General features: G+C 34.4%; 1 protein-coding gene across 1 annotated transcript in view; it reads right to left on the bottom strand.

Moving 5' to 3' along the window:
- The window catches only part of LOC133834102 (uncharacterized), a 61,577-nt gene that overhangs the window by 840 nt on the left and 44,258 nt on the right, over nucleotides 1–16,479 (bottom strand). The gene's annotated exons all lie outside the window — the stretch shown is intronic.

Here is a 16,479-nt window from a genome sequence, read left to right as displayed (position 1 = left end):
ATAAACAAGGTATTTAGCATGCTTGCTAACAGATACCAGCACAATTAGGACCATGCACAACCACAGAGGCTCAAGCTCTGAACAATATTATACCCAGTATACAAAACATGTCCTAATCACATATTTCTCATGCATCATATGCAGTATATCCAGCAATCCAACATGCACCAATAACAGCCATGCACGTCACATTTAAAAGTCAACTAACATGCACCAAGAACAGCCATGCACGTCACGTTTAAAAGTCAACTAACATGCACCAAGAACAGCCATGCATGTCATACATAGTAATCAACCGACATGCATCATAATAGCCATGCATATCACATATACACAGGGTGCAGTTTTCTTACCTCAATGTCAAGCTAGAACGATTAGAAGAACAACCCTTGAGAACGATCAACCTTTAGTCCTTTAGCGGTCACCTAGTCATAACCAAATATAAGGTATCATCAATAAAAATGATAACTGAGGGTTCCCAAACCAAATCCCAGCCCTCGAGACATCAAAGACTACCCAGCCGGGTACTAGGTCCAACCCCGAGGCCTAAGGTTTGAATCCCCAAGCTAAAAACCACATTTTGGCAAAATTGGCCTTAAGGGCCGCGGCCCTCCCCTGCTGCGCCGCGGCGCGCCTTCAAACAGAAAGGCTCCCCCCTGCCAGACGCCAAGGGCGGCGGCGCACCACAGCTGCGCCGCGGCGCTCAGCCCAAACTAGGCAAAAACCAGCACGCGAACTCAGAATTTGCCCCTGCGTTTTCCCTTAAAACCAACCCCTCAAATTAGCCCAAAACCTCTTCCAAACACTCATTCAAACCCCTAGACATCACCCATAACCTCCCCACATCAAAACCCTGTCTTATCATCCATCAAAACCCCTTTGAATCCAAACTTTTAGTAAGAAATCAAAGCTGAAAAACCAAAGAAGAAAACAGAGTATCACCTGAGTTCAAAGGCTAAAACTCACCTCAAACACAGCTTTGAATCCCCTTTGATGGTTGTTACAGGTTCCCTAGCTGCCACCTTTAATCCCCTAGCTCAACACCTCCATTTGAGCTCTCAAAATTCAAAGAAAGGTGAGGGAGGAAGCTTGTACGGGATGGAAGGGAGAAGGAGAGGATAGGCTCTGTTTTTTAATATCAATCTACAGCCTTTATGTCATATATATCCTTAGGGTCAAAAGACCAAAGTACCCCTAGGTCTTCTAAAGCTTCCAAAGCCACTTCAAGGGTAATTTTGGCACATTCCACTAATCCCGTTAATCATAATTAACGCTTCCCAATTCCCGCTAATCTCAATATTCCCAAATACCAATAAATCATATCCCATTACCCTTTAATTTCCGGTAATGCTCTAATCATCAAATTCACCCCGAGACTCACCCCGAGCCCCGAACTTAAACCTGTTATGACCAGACCGAACACTTACATCCCATGACCGTCTCACGTCGAATAGCTCGAACCAATCCACCTTATAATGTGGCTATATTAATTAATCACAATCATGCACCCAAAATATACAATTACGCCCACAGTGGCCAAATTACCAAAATACCCTCACAATAATAAATTCTCCCATATGCATGCATTCACCATCATATAATAATATAATTCACGTAAATATGCATATAATCATTAAATATTATAATAAATCAATTATGGCCCTCCCGGCCTCCTAATCAAGGTCTTAAACCCTATTAGGAAATTTGGGGCATTACATAAACTATCATTTTCTAAATAGATTTATAATTTTAAGCACAAATTACTTCTAAAAAGATATGATTTTTCTTCACTTTTCAAAATTATAATTTCAAAGCATTTAGCGTAAATCAATCTAATGAAATAACAAATAAATCAATGAACATTATTTATAAGGCAAAACATAATATTTTTGTTCTAAGCATGGATGTGTACAATTTAATGACACATCTTACACAAAGAATATTATGTTTTTGCAAAATGAAGAACAAAGTGCATATTATCTAACAATCCAAAATATGAGATACTAAAGATGAAAGACAAATATGAAGAAGAAAAATCCATAAACTTATTGCATTGCAAGGGAAATCAACATACAACATAAATATTACCTAGTTACAAGTTGCTTCATCATGATCTTAATATTCTTATGAAAAAGATTAGAAGCACATAACTAGAGTAGAAATTACAAAATAAATGACATACATACTTGCAAAATGCTCTTGAAAAACCCAAAATGGAAGAGAGAATGGTAGAGAGAAAATTGGAGAAAAGAAGATGGTAACAAAAAATTAACATCCTAAAATGGTCTTGAAACTCCATATTTATAGCCAAAGTGAGGTTATTAAAATAATCAATTTAAAATAATTAAATTGATTAGATTAATTAAATAAAATAAATATGGTATGTAGAGGTAAATTATAGAGTGTAATGATGATGTTGTGGTGAAAAATGTGTAGAAAAAATGGGTAAAAAAGTTGGCATTTTAGACATAGGGGACATTGTGGGCTCAAGATGATTATATGGGGCTGGACAGGCGGCTGCCGTGCAATTGGGCAGAGGAAGAAGGCAGGTGGAGCTGGCTTCGGGTGCTTGCTGAGGAGGACTTGGGCCAGGCGAGTTGGGCTTCGGATCTGGGCCTGGGAAGGGGCAGGTGTCATTGGCCCAAATGGGCTGGTGGAAGCATACGGCTGAAAAGGAGGACACGGAAGGCGCTTCTTGAAGAGGTTGGGAGGTGCTGATTTGGGTGACAGCTGGTGACCTGGGAAGCATGCAGCCTTGGTGGTGTACGGCTGGAGGGAAGCTGCTGAGAAGGGCACGCCTGGGCCTGGGCCGAGAAGGAAGGCTGGCTTGGGCCTTTGCTCAAAAACATCAATTTTTCTTTCTTTTCTTTCAAAACTAACATTTTTTCTTCTCTTTTCAAGAGCATTAAAATGCAACAATTTATCTACAAAATAAGTGAACATTAAATTAGAATAAAATATTTTCAATTGTAAAATAACTCAAATTAAGTCCATGAAAATACTAATTGAAATTTAATTTACTTTGGCAATTAAGATCAATAAAATAACATTTTTTAAACTTATAATCTAACAACACAAATTTTAAATAATTAAATTACAACATATTATAATAAAGTATCTATAAAAACATATAAAAACCAAGAAAACTACAATAAGACTAATAAATTAAAAATTACATAAAACACTAAATAAGCTAATTAAAAACTCAAGAACTATGCAATAATTAGCACATAAAAAGTGGCAAAATAACTCTATTTTGTAGAGTTATCATTTGGTTTGAAGAGTTAGCAAGGGTTGTTCATTATTTGAGGTAAGGTTGTAAGTCAGTTTTTGGTTCTTAGTATTAATATGGATTTTGAGCTGAGTGTTGGTGGCAATTCTAGGGAATTGAGGCTGAAGCTTTGAGGAGTGAAAGCTAAGAAAAAGTGGAGGATAGCCTAAGGTTGAACCTCTCTACTGAAGGTAAGAAGTTCTGAATTTGGTCACTTGAATTTTGTGGTTTCAGTTGTTTTTCCTGTTGAGCTTTGAGCTCTAGGTTCAGCCATGGTGAATTTTGTGTTTTAGGGTGCACGTGATTGAATTATTGGTGGTTAGGTTGTTTGGTATGAGTTGAGGAAGTTGGGAAGCTTGTTTTAAAGTTTGGTTGAGGTTTGATTGGGTTTTGGAAAGGTTTGCCTCGAGGAAATTCGAAGAGGAGAAAACTGGGTAGTGTTTGGGTGTGACTAGCGTTGTAGCGCTAGCCTTAGGGTGCTACAGCGCTAGGCTTGGGCGTCTGGGAGCCTGATGGCTCTTTTTGTAGCGCTGTAGCACCCACCTTAGGGCGCTGTAGCGCTAACCTGTTCCTAGAAATGAGTTTTTGGGTTATTTCTTAGGGTTTTTGCCCGAGGGCTCGGGGTTTGATTCCACCACCCCGTTTGGTGGAATTAGGGCTTCCCGAGGGCTCGGGATTGATCCCGAGGCTAGGTTTTGGAATTGAGGTTTAGAGTTGGTTCTAACTTGTGACCGTTACTAGGTGTACACTAGGGCTCAGGCGAGATCGTGCTTGAGGATCGAATTAAACAAAGCTATCGAAATCTAAAGGTAAGAAAACTGCACCTGGTTATGTGTTTGTGATGGGACTAATGGCTCCCTATATATGTATGATGTCATAGATGGTATTACGCCATGGGACATGTGATAAACGACCTAAGGGTGCCGTACATAATACTTGCCCACAGGGCGCGGCTTGGCCACTGGTAGCTGAGGACAACTTAATATTCACCGAGCTCGATTTAAGCGGGCCGGAGTCAATGGGGTAAACAGAGGGTGCGACCTAAGGGCGTTAACCCTGGTTATCATATGTGAATTGAATATTGATATGAAATGATGTACTTGGTATGCTGAATACTTGAATAACATGAATGTTGGGACTGTTGAGTACATGTTTATACAGTATGAGTTATCTGGTTGTTTGCTTGATGATTATGCTCTGTTATTGTGTTTTCTTGCTGTGCCTTGGCTCACGGGTGCAGGTAAAGGCAAGGGCAAGTTGGACCAGTCCTGAGATGGAAAGCTTCGAGTTGAATGTACTGTTGGGTTTTATGCCCTTATAAAACCATGTCGGACATGTAGCACGATTTCATATTATCAATAAAAGTTATAGAAATCATTTATTTTGACAACCGTGTTGCTTGCTTGTTTTATTACATGATTATTGAAATAATACAAACATTTATAAAATCTCGAACATATAGATTGTTGTAATTATAGTGACTAGGTCACAGTGGATTATAGTTGTAATTATATGTTCAAAAGAACGAGTCCTAAGATGTAATGACCCAACTACTCTAGACTTTTGGACCATTAACGAAACCATACATACTAATCCTTAATAAAACTTACATTGTGAAAATACCATAACTTTATTAGGAAACTTGTAAAACTAAGAGTTACTTACATAAAATATCAAGTAGGATATGGGATCCCATTGTTTTAAAAACAAAACATAATTTAAAATAAAAAGGAGTTACATAGCAAGTGTGGAAAAATACATGTAAAACCATAAAAACAATACTACATCCTCGAAATATCGAACTCTCGACTCCTTGAATCCATTCATCACCGATACACAATCCCCAAGCATCCACGAACCTTACCGCCACTATAGCTATTTTCCTGCACATATAAACAAAAAGGAATAAGCCTAATGCCCAGCAAGGAAAATCTACCACATAGTTCATATACATAAATTTCATAAGAAACATAAAAACATAACATAACATACATTACACTTATATCATACACATACTATAATGACCATTATTACTTGGGGTCCCATTGACTAAACAAGTCATATGCCCATTAGATTAGTGGGGTCCTACTAGCTAAGCAGGTCATATGCCCATAATCTATTTGGGGCTTGTTAGTCATATGGGTCATATGCCCAAGCCTACAAACATACATTTCATAACACTTATCATAACATAAGATAACATATAAAACATATAACATATGAATTTCTATCCTATTTTCCTTACCAAAATACCGGGATAAGAGGACAGAGGTAGGACTTTGGAACACTCCTAAGAACCATTTGAAAAAGAGTGAGTATAGAGAAGAAGAGAATTGAAAGGAATGGAAGGACTAAACCATTGAGGAAATACTTACCAAAACCTTTTTGCTCAAGAACTTAGATTTCCTAACCAAAATAAAGATTAAAGATAGAGGCTGAGTAGAAGACTATGAGAACTTAAAATAAAATAATACCAATGAACTAAGGTGTAGAAATACCTTGAACACTTGTAGACCAATCTAAACCTCGAACCGAAATACTATGAAACCTTACTTCCCCAAGTGTTTGATAAGCTTATGATGATCAAGCTTATGATTTCCCCACCCAAGTGTTTACACTCTCACACTCACCTAGCAACTTGCAGCCTCTGAACTTAGAGTAAAAGGTGAATAATGGCTGGGTACTAGGTCCTATTTATAGAGTTTAGGAATGAAAGGATCTTAATTTAACTTGAATAAAAATAATGGCTTTTTAGGTGAAAATAATTTGAATAATCGTTCAGCAGAGGCTGAAGACTCTTTCAAAAAGGTGCTGGACTTATCAAAAGGTTGAATGGAAAACGAATTCAAAAGCATTCAAAATATGTTGAAGGAGGCGATATATCGCCCCCTTTAGGCGATATATCGCCTAGGCCAGTATGCCCGAGGCAGTCGTGCATCGTTTCGTGTTTTCCGTATCTACGTACTGCGATATATCGCCCCCTATAGCTGCGATATATCGGCATTCGCTGATTATCTAAACACGAAATTACACATTTTTAGCTTAATTCAAATTGAGTAAACAGCCTTGACTAAGCCCTTAAACGTATTTGTTGACGCGGTTCTTCGCCAACAGGTAATTAAAAGAAAGAGAGAAAAGGATTAGTGCCAAATATAGAACCGTAGCAGATATAAGATCTTAGTGAATGAAATAGGTGACTCAAGACACGTTTTTAAGTGGTTCAAAGGTTAAAATCCTTCTACTCCACTAGTCAATATTATTGATATATTCTGGGTATTTGGTTACAAAGTATATCTCTCCGGAGACTATTTTTTCCAACCCTTATCAACTCCCAGGGTCTCCATATTTATAGGAGGAGGCACCTGGAAGTTGGTAAGGAGGTCATCCTGTGACCTTCTTATTTGTCATATCAACTCTGTGACATTCATGATTAATTCCTAAACCTGACACATAAGTGTGGTCAAATCGATAGGTAAGGAGATAATGGGCCGCACGGCCCAACCCAGCCGTGGGTGTCTGAACACGCACGTTCCTGCTGCGTGTCTGAGAAGTCAGGGAGATATCGGACACGTGATGTCAGATATATGCACGTTTATCTTGCGTGTGTTGACTTTACAAGGGGTCATAGCCTCCATATCTAGCTCGTACCACGAGCTGCGCATCTGACCCGACCTTCGGCCTTCCGATTCCTTGCTCCAGTCTTGGGGAGTCTTGGCGAGTCCTTGAGGATTCCTCGAGCTAAGGGGGGTACGACCTCAAGACAGGAGCTCTGATCTGGGGGATGTTTATGGACTAACCATGATTAGTCCGAAGCTCGGCCTGCCGATCAGCCCGCGGGAAAATCAGGGCGTACAGTATTCAAAGCTGCTGACTGACCTTAGAGCATTCAAACTTTACCCTTATTAAATTTAATCCTCAAAATACTTAATCCTTAATCATCCATACATAACATGTGCTTAAAATCCTATTGGTCCTTATCTAAACCTTATAGTATAATAAATATTATCCTTAATATCAGTCATATTAATTAATCAAATCTTAGGTTAAAATTAATATTCTTAAACTATAGGTTAAACTTAGAAAATCTACAAGTTCTACTATGAGTGTCCAAATAAATCCCGGTCTGAACCAAAAATCCACAGTCAGAAAGATAATACTATAAATACTATAATACTACTATCTAACTAGCTAAGTAAAGTTCTTGGACTCTACATAAGATTAGATCAGTGCATTGGCTTTTCACTGATTAGGCAATCTACGATATGATCTACGATATGATCTACTTACACATTCAGGGTGTGATGTCTTGTCCAAGGCATCGACCAAGTAGATAAGATCGGATATATTTAGTTACATCAGACTAGGACCGATATTGATTATTAATTGATAAATAAGTATCGTTGTTATCAAATCTAATCAATGTCACAACGCTGACCATATGTTAAGTCGATCTTAATTATGAGTGATAATATTTTGCTAATTATATTATTTAAATATTTTGACTTGTTCGTTACCATCTTACCCTACGGTCTAGCCCATACTTACATCTTGGAGATTTATGAGTGTAATTGAGTGGGAGTATTATTCATAGATACGAAATCTATAACTTCTGTATGAGAAGTGAAAAGATGATTTCCTTAATTGCTTTGTTCAAAAGGTTAAATGATTGAGATCTCATTTATGTGATTAAGTTCACGGAAATATCATTTATAAGGAACTTAGTAGGAGTTAAGGATAAAATACTGATGAGGGGTAAAACAGTAATTTGCACCCAGCTCGCTAGTAAGTCATCGTTAGAGGATTGACTGATTGTAATGGTTATAACAATGGATAACGTATTTATGGTTTTGAAAATACGTTCTATGAATTCAAGAGTTCAATTCCGAGTCTATAGTGGAGTCACGAGGAATTAATAAGGTAGTGAAATTATTCGTAAATAAATTCACGGTAACTTGTTGGAGCTTGATTTCATGGATCCATGGTCCCCGCATCACCTTTGAGTAAATCATCTAGAATGTCTCAATTAATTGATTTAATTATCAATTAGGATTTTTAAAGTTGACTAGGTCAATTTTGGAAAATTTACAGAGATATGAGATTTAGAGAATAAAAGAGAATCTTTGGGTAAATTTATTAATATTGATAAATTGGTATCAACATAAATAAATAATATTAAATCAAGTTTCAAATTATAATTAGTTAATTTGAATAAGGATTTAATTAATTAATTAAAAAAAAATGTTTTGAATTTAGGCCGAGTTCGGATTTAAATTCAAAACAAAGAGATTGAGTCCAAGTCCATTTATGGCAGCCCAAGGCTTTTATTTTTGTTTATTATTTTTAATTAATTTAAATTTAAATAAATCTCATTAAGTTGTCAATATAAGGAATATGATATCTAGGATTTTCATAAGGAAGTAAGTTTCAGTTGATTGGTAAGTGAAAACCTAGACAGTCTAACCTTTCTTGGCCACTCTCTCTTCTTCTTCTCTTCAAGATCTCTATCTCATGTGTTGAGAACCAGCCCACACTAGTTCTAGGTTGATCAAAGGCTTGGTGAGGAAGACTATGTTGCTGATCTTGTTCAATCTCTTGATAATACTCTGCTACAGAAATGAATCAAGGGTTAGAGAGATTGAAGGATGGAGTTGTTCCAGTTCCGCTGCGTAATGTAAGTTTTTACTTTACTCTCTATTTGTATCAATTTCATAGGAGCATGTTCTAGGAATTTGCATGTGTTGTTTGATAATATGTAAATTGCATGAAAATAAATAAAGATCCTACAATAAGTTTTTCCTACAATTGGCCTCAAAGCCATAGGTTCCTAGTTTATTTTCATGAATGAACATGTATGAAATTGATTGATATGTTAGGTGTTAATTGGATAGTACATGTTATTGGTGCATGTGTTATGTTTTCTTATGTAAATTTAGCAATAATTTGGTTGTTTTGGATTTAAAAACTGCACAGATTTTTTTTTTTAAAAAAAAAAAATTTGGACTGTTTTTTTTGCAGTGTGTGTGCTGGGCACGCGTGGAGCCGCCGCCGGGACCCGGCGTACGGACGTCGGTGCCGAAACCCGCGCGCGACATTTTTTCGCAAAAATTTTTTTTTTTTCTTTTAATTGTTTTTTTAAATTGGATCTTTTGTGCAGTTAAGTTTAAAATATTTAAAATTGATTATCTGATAATTTTATAGATATTTTTTCTTTTTTAAAATATTTTGAATTTTTTATCTGATATTCATGACATTTTAAGATATATTTTTTTTATTTTGTTATAGATAAAATATTAAAATTAGTTATCTGATTATTTAAGATATTTTTATTATTTAAAATATTTATAATTAGTTATCAAATAATACTAGATATTTTAAATTTTATTAAAAGATATTTTGATATTTTAAATTTGTTAAAATATTTAAAAATAAAATATCTTGTTATTCCTAACAACTTAACAACCTTGGTTAAATTAATTATTTGAAATTGAATTTTGTTTGATAAATTCTATTTTAATTAATTTAATATTTTGTAACTTGTTTAATTAATTATATTGAATTTTGTCCGATGAATTCTATGTTAATTAATTATGGTATTTTGGAAAATAGTATATTGTTGTGGTATATTTGCATAATTTAATAATACATGCTTATAGAGTAACATGTTAGGCCCATCCAATTATTAACATATCAAGCATCATTATTAAGTTATTTTTTGCATTTGGACTTATAATATAAGTATAATGATGGCCCAATTTTTGCGTTTAAAAATGTGGGAAAACTCAAATAAAACTTTCATAAAATGTTAGGTTTTATTTGGGCCCAATTGAACATGTAACGTTTAAATTCCTCTCTTGTGGGTGGTTTCACTTGTGAAGGCCCATTTGCTTTTGTAACGACCCAACTATTCTAGACTTTTGGACCATTAACGAAAACTATACATACTAATCATTAATAAAACTTACAAGTGAAAATACTATAACTTTATTAAGAAACTTGTAAAAATAAGAGTTAAACTTACATAAAATCTCAAGTAGGATATGGGATCTCATTTTTTTAAAATCAAAACATGACATAATTAAAAATAGATTTACATAACAAAATGCGGAAAGATACATGTAAAAACCATAAGAAACAAAACTACATCCTCGAATCGAAATGCTCGGCTCTTGAATCCATTCCGCCTCAATACACATTCTCTAAGCTTCCAAGAACCTTCCCCGCCACTAAGACCTATTTTCCTGCAATTATAAACAAAAAGGAATGAGCCTAATGCCCAGCAAGGAAAATCTAAAATATAACCATATACATAAAAATTCATAGTGCAACATAAAAAAAAAAATACCATAACACATATATCACATACATACTATAATGGTCATTATTACTTGGGGTCCCATAGACTAAACAAGTCATATGCCCATTAGATTAGTGGGGTCCTACTAGCTAAGCAGGTCATATGCCCATAATCTATTTGGGGCTTGTTAGTCATATGGGTCATATGCCCAAGCCTACAAACATACATATCATAACATATTTCATAACATAAAAACTATAAGATAACATATAAAACATATAGCACATAAATCCTATCCTATTTTCCTTACCAAAAATACCGGGATATGAGGACAGAATAGGGACTTTGGAACACTCCTAAAAACCATTTGTGAAAGGGTGAGTCTATTGATATTGAAGAAAAAGTGATGAAAGAGATGAATGAACTATACATATTAAAACATACTTACCAAAAACCTTGTGCTTAAGAACTTGGATTTCCTAACCAAGAATAGGAATAAGGTTAGAAGGCTGAGTAGAAGACTATGAGAACTTTAAAGAAAATAAAATAATACCAATGAACTAGAGTGTGGAAATACCTTGAACACTTACAAGACCAATCTAAACCTTGAACCGAAATGCTATAAGACCTTACTTTCCAAGTGTTTGGTAAGCTTATAGTGATCAAGCTTATAATCCCCAACCCAAGTATTTACACTCTCACAATAACCTAGCAACTTGCAGCCTCTGAACTTAGCTTGATGAATGAATGAAAAATGCTTGGTGCTAGGTCCTATTTATAGAGTTCTAGGAATAAAAATCTTCTTTTTGGCTTTGAATAAAAATAATAAATTTAATTGAAAATATTTTAATATCCTTCAGCCAAAGGCTTAGGAATTGTTCAAATTTTTCAGAGAGATTTAAGGATTCAAAGCTTGATTTTAAAATAATAAAAACAAATAGAATCCTAACTTCTAACTCCCTAAATCTCGTAACTCTAAACTCCCCTTCAGTAAAATCAACATATCTGGAGTTGTAGAACTCCGATTTGAACTCTCTTTATACCTTTAGAAAGCTCATTAAATTATCTACAAAGTTTAAGAAATACTATTTTTTGAAATTCCTAATATAACTGGGTCAAAAATAGGTCGGAAGTTACAATACCCTAAAGTTACGAAAAATCTATTTAATTATCTAAATATCAACCTAATCCACAAATAAATAAAATTGTGATAAATGTCATGCTCCTATCAGATTTTGGTGAAGACTAAGTCTTATATTTCTCTTATTTTATCATTAAAATAATAATTTCTTAATAATCATACATATAGTAAGTGTTACTATCTTATTGGGTCTATCTAAACCTTATAATATAATAAATATCACCATCAATATCAGTCATATTAATCAAACCTTAGGTTAAAATTAATATTCTTAAACTATAGGTTAAACTTAGAAAATCTACAAGTGTTACTATGAGTGTCCAATTAAATCCCGGTCTGAACCAAAATCCACAGTTATATACATACTACAACTAATACTAGCTATTACTACTACTACTACTATCTAACTAGCTAAGTAAATTCTGAGACTCTACAGCTTTGCATTACTAGATTGGACCTAATCAATTGAATAACAATTAATAAAACAAATGTTCAAATTCCTGTCTTTTTGGGCTTTGTGTGGAAGTTAGGGAGCCTTAGTAGTGGTCCGACATACTGAACCCAGCTCTCCTCCATGCAAGCTCGAATTGTGAAGGCCCATTTACCTAAGTTGGACTTAATTGTATTAGGTTATTCCTTTTAGTTGGACCTAATAATTGATTAGAAACATATTAATTCTAATTTTTGGATTAATTTTCAATGGTAATTTTAGAATTAATGGAAAAATTATAAACTATGGTTTGTTGATTATTTTTATAATTTGGCGAACCTTAGTTGGTTTATTGATTATTTTGATAATTTGGAAAACCTAAGTTGATATTTTTTCAAAAAGAATAAAAATACTAAAATATTTAATAATGAGTTTTAAAAAAAAAATTTATTCGATCTCCGTCGTTGATTCAACAAGGTTAGAGTTCAGTGGGGCCTCATGGCGCTTTGATTTTGTCTCCCTACGGAAGGTGTTCACTGGACTTCTTAACATGGTTAAATTTCTTAGGATAGATGGTTATAGATGGACCTTCTATAGACTCATCCCTACGATGACTATAGGAATTAAGTCTATAATAATCGAAACTGTGGGTCAACTCATAAAGTAAGAAATATTTGTGACTCTTGCCTACCGGGACACATGAGTTTCTGTTACTTTGATCGGATGGAATAGGTAGTTAATAAAAGTCTATGACGTTTTATTAATTGAGATGATTCTCTATTTAACTGCGTGAATATTTGTGACTCTCGCCTACCGGGACACATGGGTTCATGGCTAGCTAAAGTACCTAAGAAATAGAAGATAAGTGTTTTAGTATTTTGCTTATCTCAAAACATTTTGTATGTTATGCTATTTCTAAAAATTTTAATGAATAAATGTTTGTCAAACAATGCGTTGATTTCTACTTAGTTGATAATAGAAGCTCTAGGCTTCCCACCTCATACTTTCTCTAATCTCTAAAATGTTACTCTATGGAGAGAACCTCACGAAATGTTTGTCCAATATCAATATGGTGTTGATTTTAGACAACATCGAGTTCGTGATAATCAAAGATATTCCTATTTTTCCCATGCAACAATCACCAAATCCTTCAAAGAGGATTGTTGATGGTAGTTCGAGCAAATGAAAGAATGCTAATACTACTAAATAAGCTCAAGGAAAAGCTGCTTTGAGCTTCTTCTTCGAAGAGCAAGAGAGGAAGAAATTCATACAAAAAGAACAAGAAGTCAACTGGCAAGGCACCAAATGCTACAAGGCATCTTGGAGCAAAGCCTGATTATAAGTACACAAAAAGGGGAGTGTTTCCAACTGCAAGGAGACTGGGAATTGGAACAAGATTGCCCGGAACTCAAGGCATATGGAACCCAAAATAATTAAATTTGTCTTGGATGCATGTGATTTTAGAGGATGATACTTCGGTTTTGGATCGCTGAATCGCAATCTACTAAACATGCATGTACCTTTTTTACACTTTTAACATTGGGAAAGCCATGAAGGATAAAAAGCCACGGCTTGGTATCCATCAAGGGTTGTTCGTATCAAACACGACAAAATGATAAGCTTGAATGAATTTTGGAAATAAATATATTGTTTCAAGACAATGTTTATTTTATTCCGATTTTCAATGGAAATTTTAATTTAAGTTTTTCTTATTACATCACAACAATTTGTAGTTACTTTCACAAGTAATAAAATCCTATTTCTTTAAATGGATGTGAATTGTGGGGTGGATGTATGAAAAACAGGCTATACCTATTGCAACTAAACAAACCCTATGTTATAAATAATGAGTTGTTTAAGACAGCTAATTTTAGGACCGTTAAACGACAAAAGGTCAATAACGTTAGAAATGACGTACCTTTGGCAGTTTCACTTTGGTCATATTTGTTATGATAGGATTCAAAGACTAACAAAGGCTGGGCCTTTGAGGGAACTTACCTAGGGTGACCTACCTGTTTGTGAATCTAGTCTCGAGGGCAGAATGACAAAGCGTCCATTCTCTGTGATAGGAGAAAAGGCCAAAGAACCACTAGGGTTAGTATGTTCAAATGTCTGGGGACATATAAATGTTCAAACGAGGGGACATATGAATGTTCAAGCGATGGGTGGTTATGAGTATTTCGTCACCTTCATCGACGATTGCTCTAGAGACTCATGTAAGTACCTAAAGCATAGGAATTCTGCGAATTTGTTAAGAAGTTCAAAGAATTCATTGCTATGGCTTTAAAACCAAATTAGGTAAAACTTTAAAGATCTTGCGATCTGATAGGGGTGGAGGATATTTGGATAATCAAAACCAAGATCATTTAATTAAACTTGATGATTTGTCTAAAACAACTGCCCCAAGGACTCCGCAACAAAACAGTGTTGCTGTGCAGTGTGAATCGCACGTTTATGAAAATGTGTGTTCTATGATAAGCTATTAAACTCTACCAACTTCTTATCCAGATCTTTTCTGGAGACATACTACCTAGACCGCATGTGATTTTTTTTAAATGTTGTGCCGTCTCAAAAGCTGTCTCCAAGACACCACTAGAATTATGAAATGGTCGTGAACCTGGTTTACGTCATTATGGAATTTGGTGGTGTCATGTTTTTGACATGAGGAAAAAGGTAGAAAGCTAAATCAATGAGCTGAGGGTTTGCTTGTTTGATGGCTATTCTAAAGGTACTCAGGGTGGTCTGTTTCATAGTCCAGTAGACAGGAAAGTGTTTGGCTCTACAAATACTACTTTTCTGGATAACGACTACATAATGAATTTCAAGTCTCATAGCAAAATAGTATTAGATGGAAAAATGATAAACTATTGTTCCATCCTTACCGATGCAAGTCGATGAAAACAAGGTACATTTAGAAACCACTAATCCAAGTCAGAAAGTTACGATGCCTCGTCATAGTGGGAGGATTTCTCGGAACCCGGTACCTATGATATGGATAGTAAAACCCACAAGTTGGTTGGGAACACAAGTAATAATGATTCGTTGGCCTTTAAATAGGCAATGGGTAAGTCTGAAATGGATTTTTGACTCAAATCCAAGTACCAAGTAATAAAGTCTAAGTACTCTTAATTTGTCTGAGATTTTGTAGATGTGCCATTGGACTTTAGGCCCATGGGGTGCAAGTGTTATAAGTGTGTCCTAAAAGCATGTAAAGACATTTGTTTTCTCTGTGAATAAATAAATACAATGGTTTAATTATTATTGTTATATTTAGATTGTTAAATTATTGTTTGAATAATTTTATAAATATTAGAAAAATTCCATATTCATTATTGAGGATGTGATCTTGTATTAGTACGAGAGAATTAAGATCACATGAATGAATAAAAATAGTCAACAAAAAAAAATTAAAGTTATGGGATTCTTTAATTGGAGTTGTAAGTACGGTTTACTGAGTATCATAATGATACAAATAATCTAGATTCGGATTATTGATGTGGAAAGACATCTCGGCAAATGTATTTTATATAATATGATTATATATGACATGGACCGATATGAATTAAAGTCTTTATCCAAAAACCATTTAATAATAAAGACTTGTAATTCATATCATAACTGATGATCATTTATAGATCAACCTAAATCCTGAGTGTTCATGAACTCCTGTTCATGTTTATTAAATCTTTTGATTCATTCGTTAAGGTCTTTTCAAAGAATGAGGCTAATGACTTTTGTTTTGGAGATTTAATATCATGGATGGCTGGGAACATGTATCAACAATACGAAATCTAATCTTTCCTAATGGATCGTATATTAGTTCCCTTAAGGGTTAATTCTGGAACTGAATGATTTTGAGCTCAAATCTATAATTAGATTATAGATTAATTATTCACTAGTGAATTAATGGTACTTAAGGCATAAGAAGTAAATTATAAAGGTTAAATGGTAATTCTCCCATTCTAATTTATGAACTAATTAATTAGAGGGTTGAACTATTGTAAGGTGGTTATATCAATGGACGACTTAAGAAAAAGATTTCTGTAAAAGTATATCTATAACATAAAGAGTGCAATTCTGAATTTATAGTTGAGTAATATCAGAATTAATAAATTAACTATTATAATTAAAAAGTTTAATTATTTAGTTTCAATTTATTGGAGTTTAATGTTATAGGTCCATGGTCCACGAAATGGCTCAAAGAATCACTGTCAAAGGCAAATACAAAAAAAAGGGCAAAAATGACTTATGTGATAAGTAAAATATTTTTCTATGTATCAAACATAATTATTGTTTAATTATGTGTAATTAATTAATTATTTGATTTATCAAAAATATAATTA

The sequence above is a fragment of the Humulus lupulus genome, chromosome 5 (assembly GCF_963169125.1).
Source record: "Humulus lupulus chromosome 5, drHumLupu1.1, whole genome shotgun sequence".
NCBI classification, from domain to species: domain Eukaryota; kingdom Viridiplantae; phylum Streptophyta; class Magnoliopsida; order Rosales; family Cannabaceae; genus Humulus; species Humulus lupulus.
The sequence above is the reverse complement of the archived record's forward strand: the minus strand, read 5'-3'. Positions and strand labels throughout refer to the sequence as shown.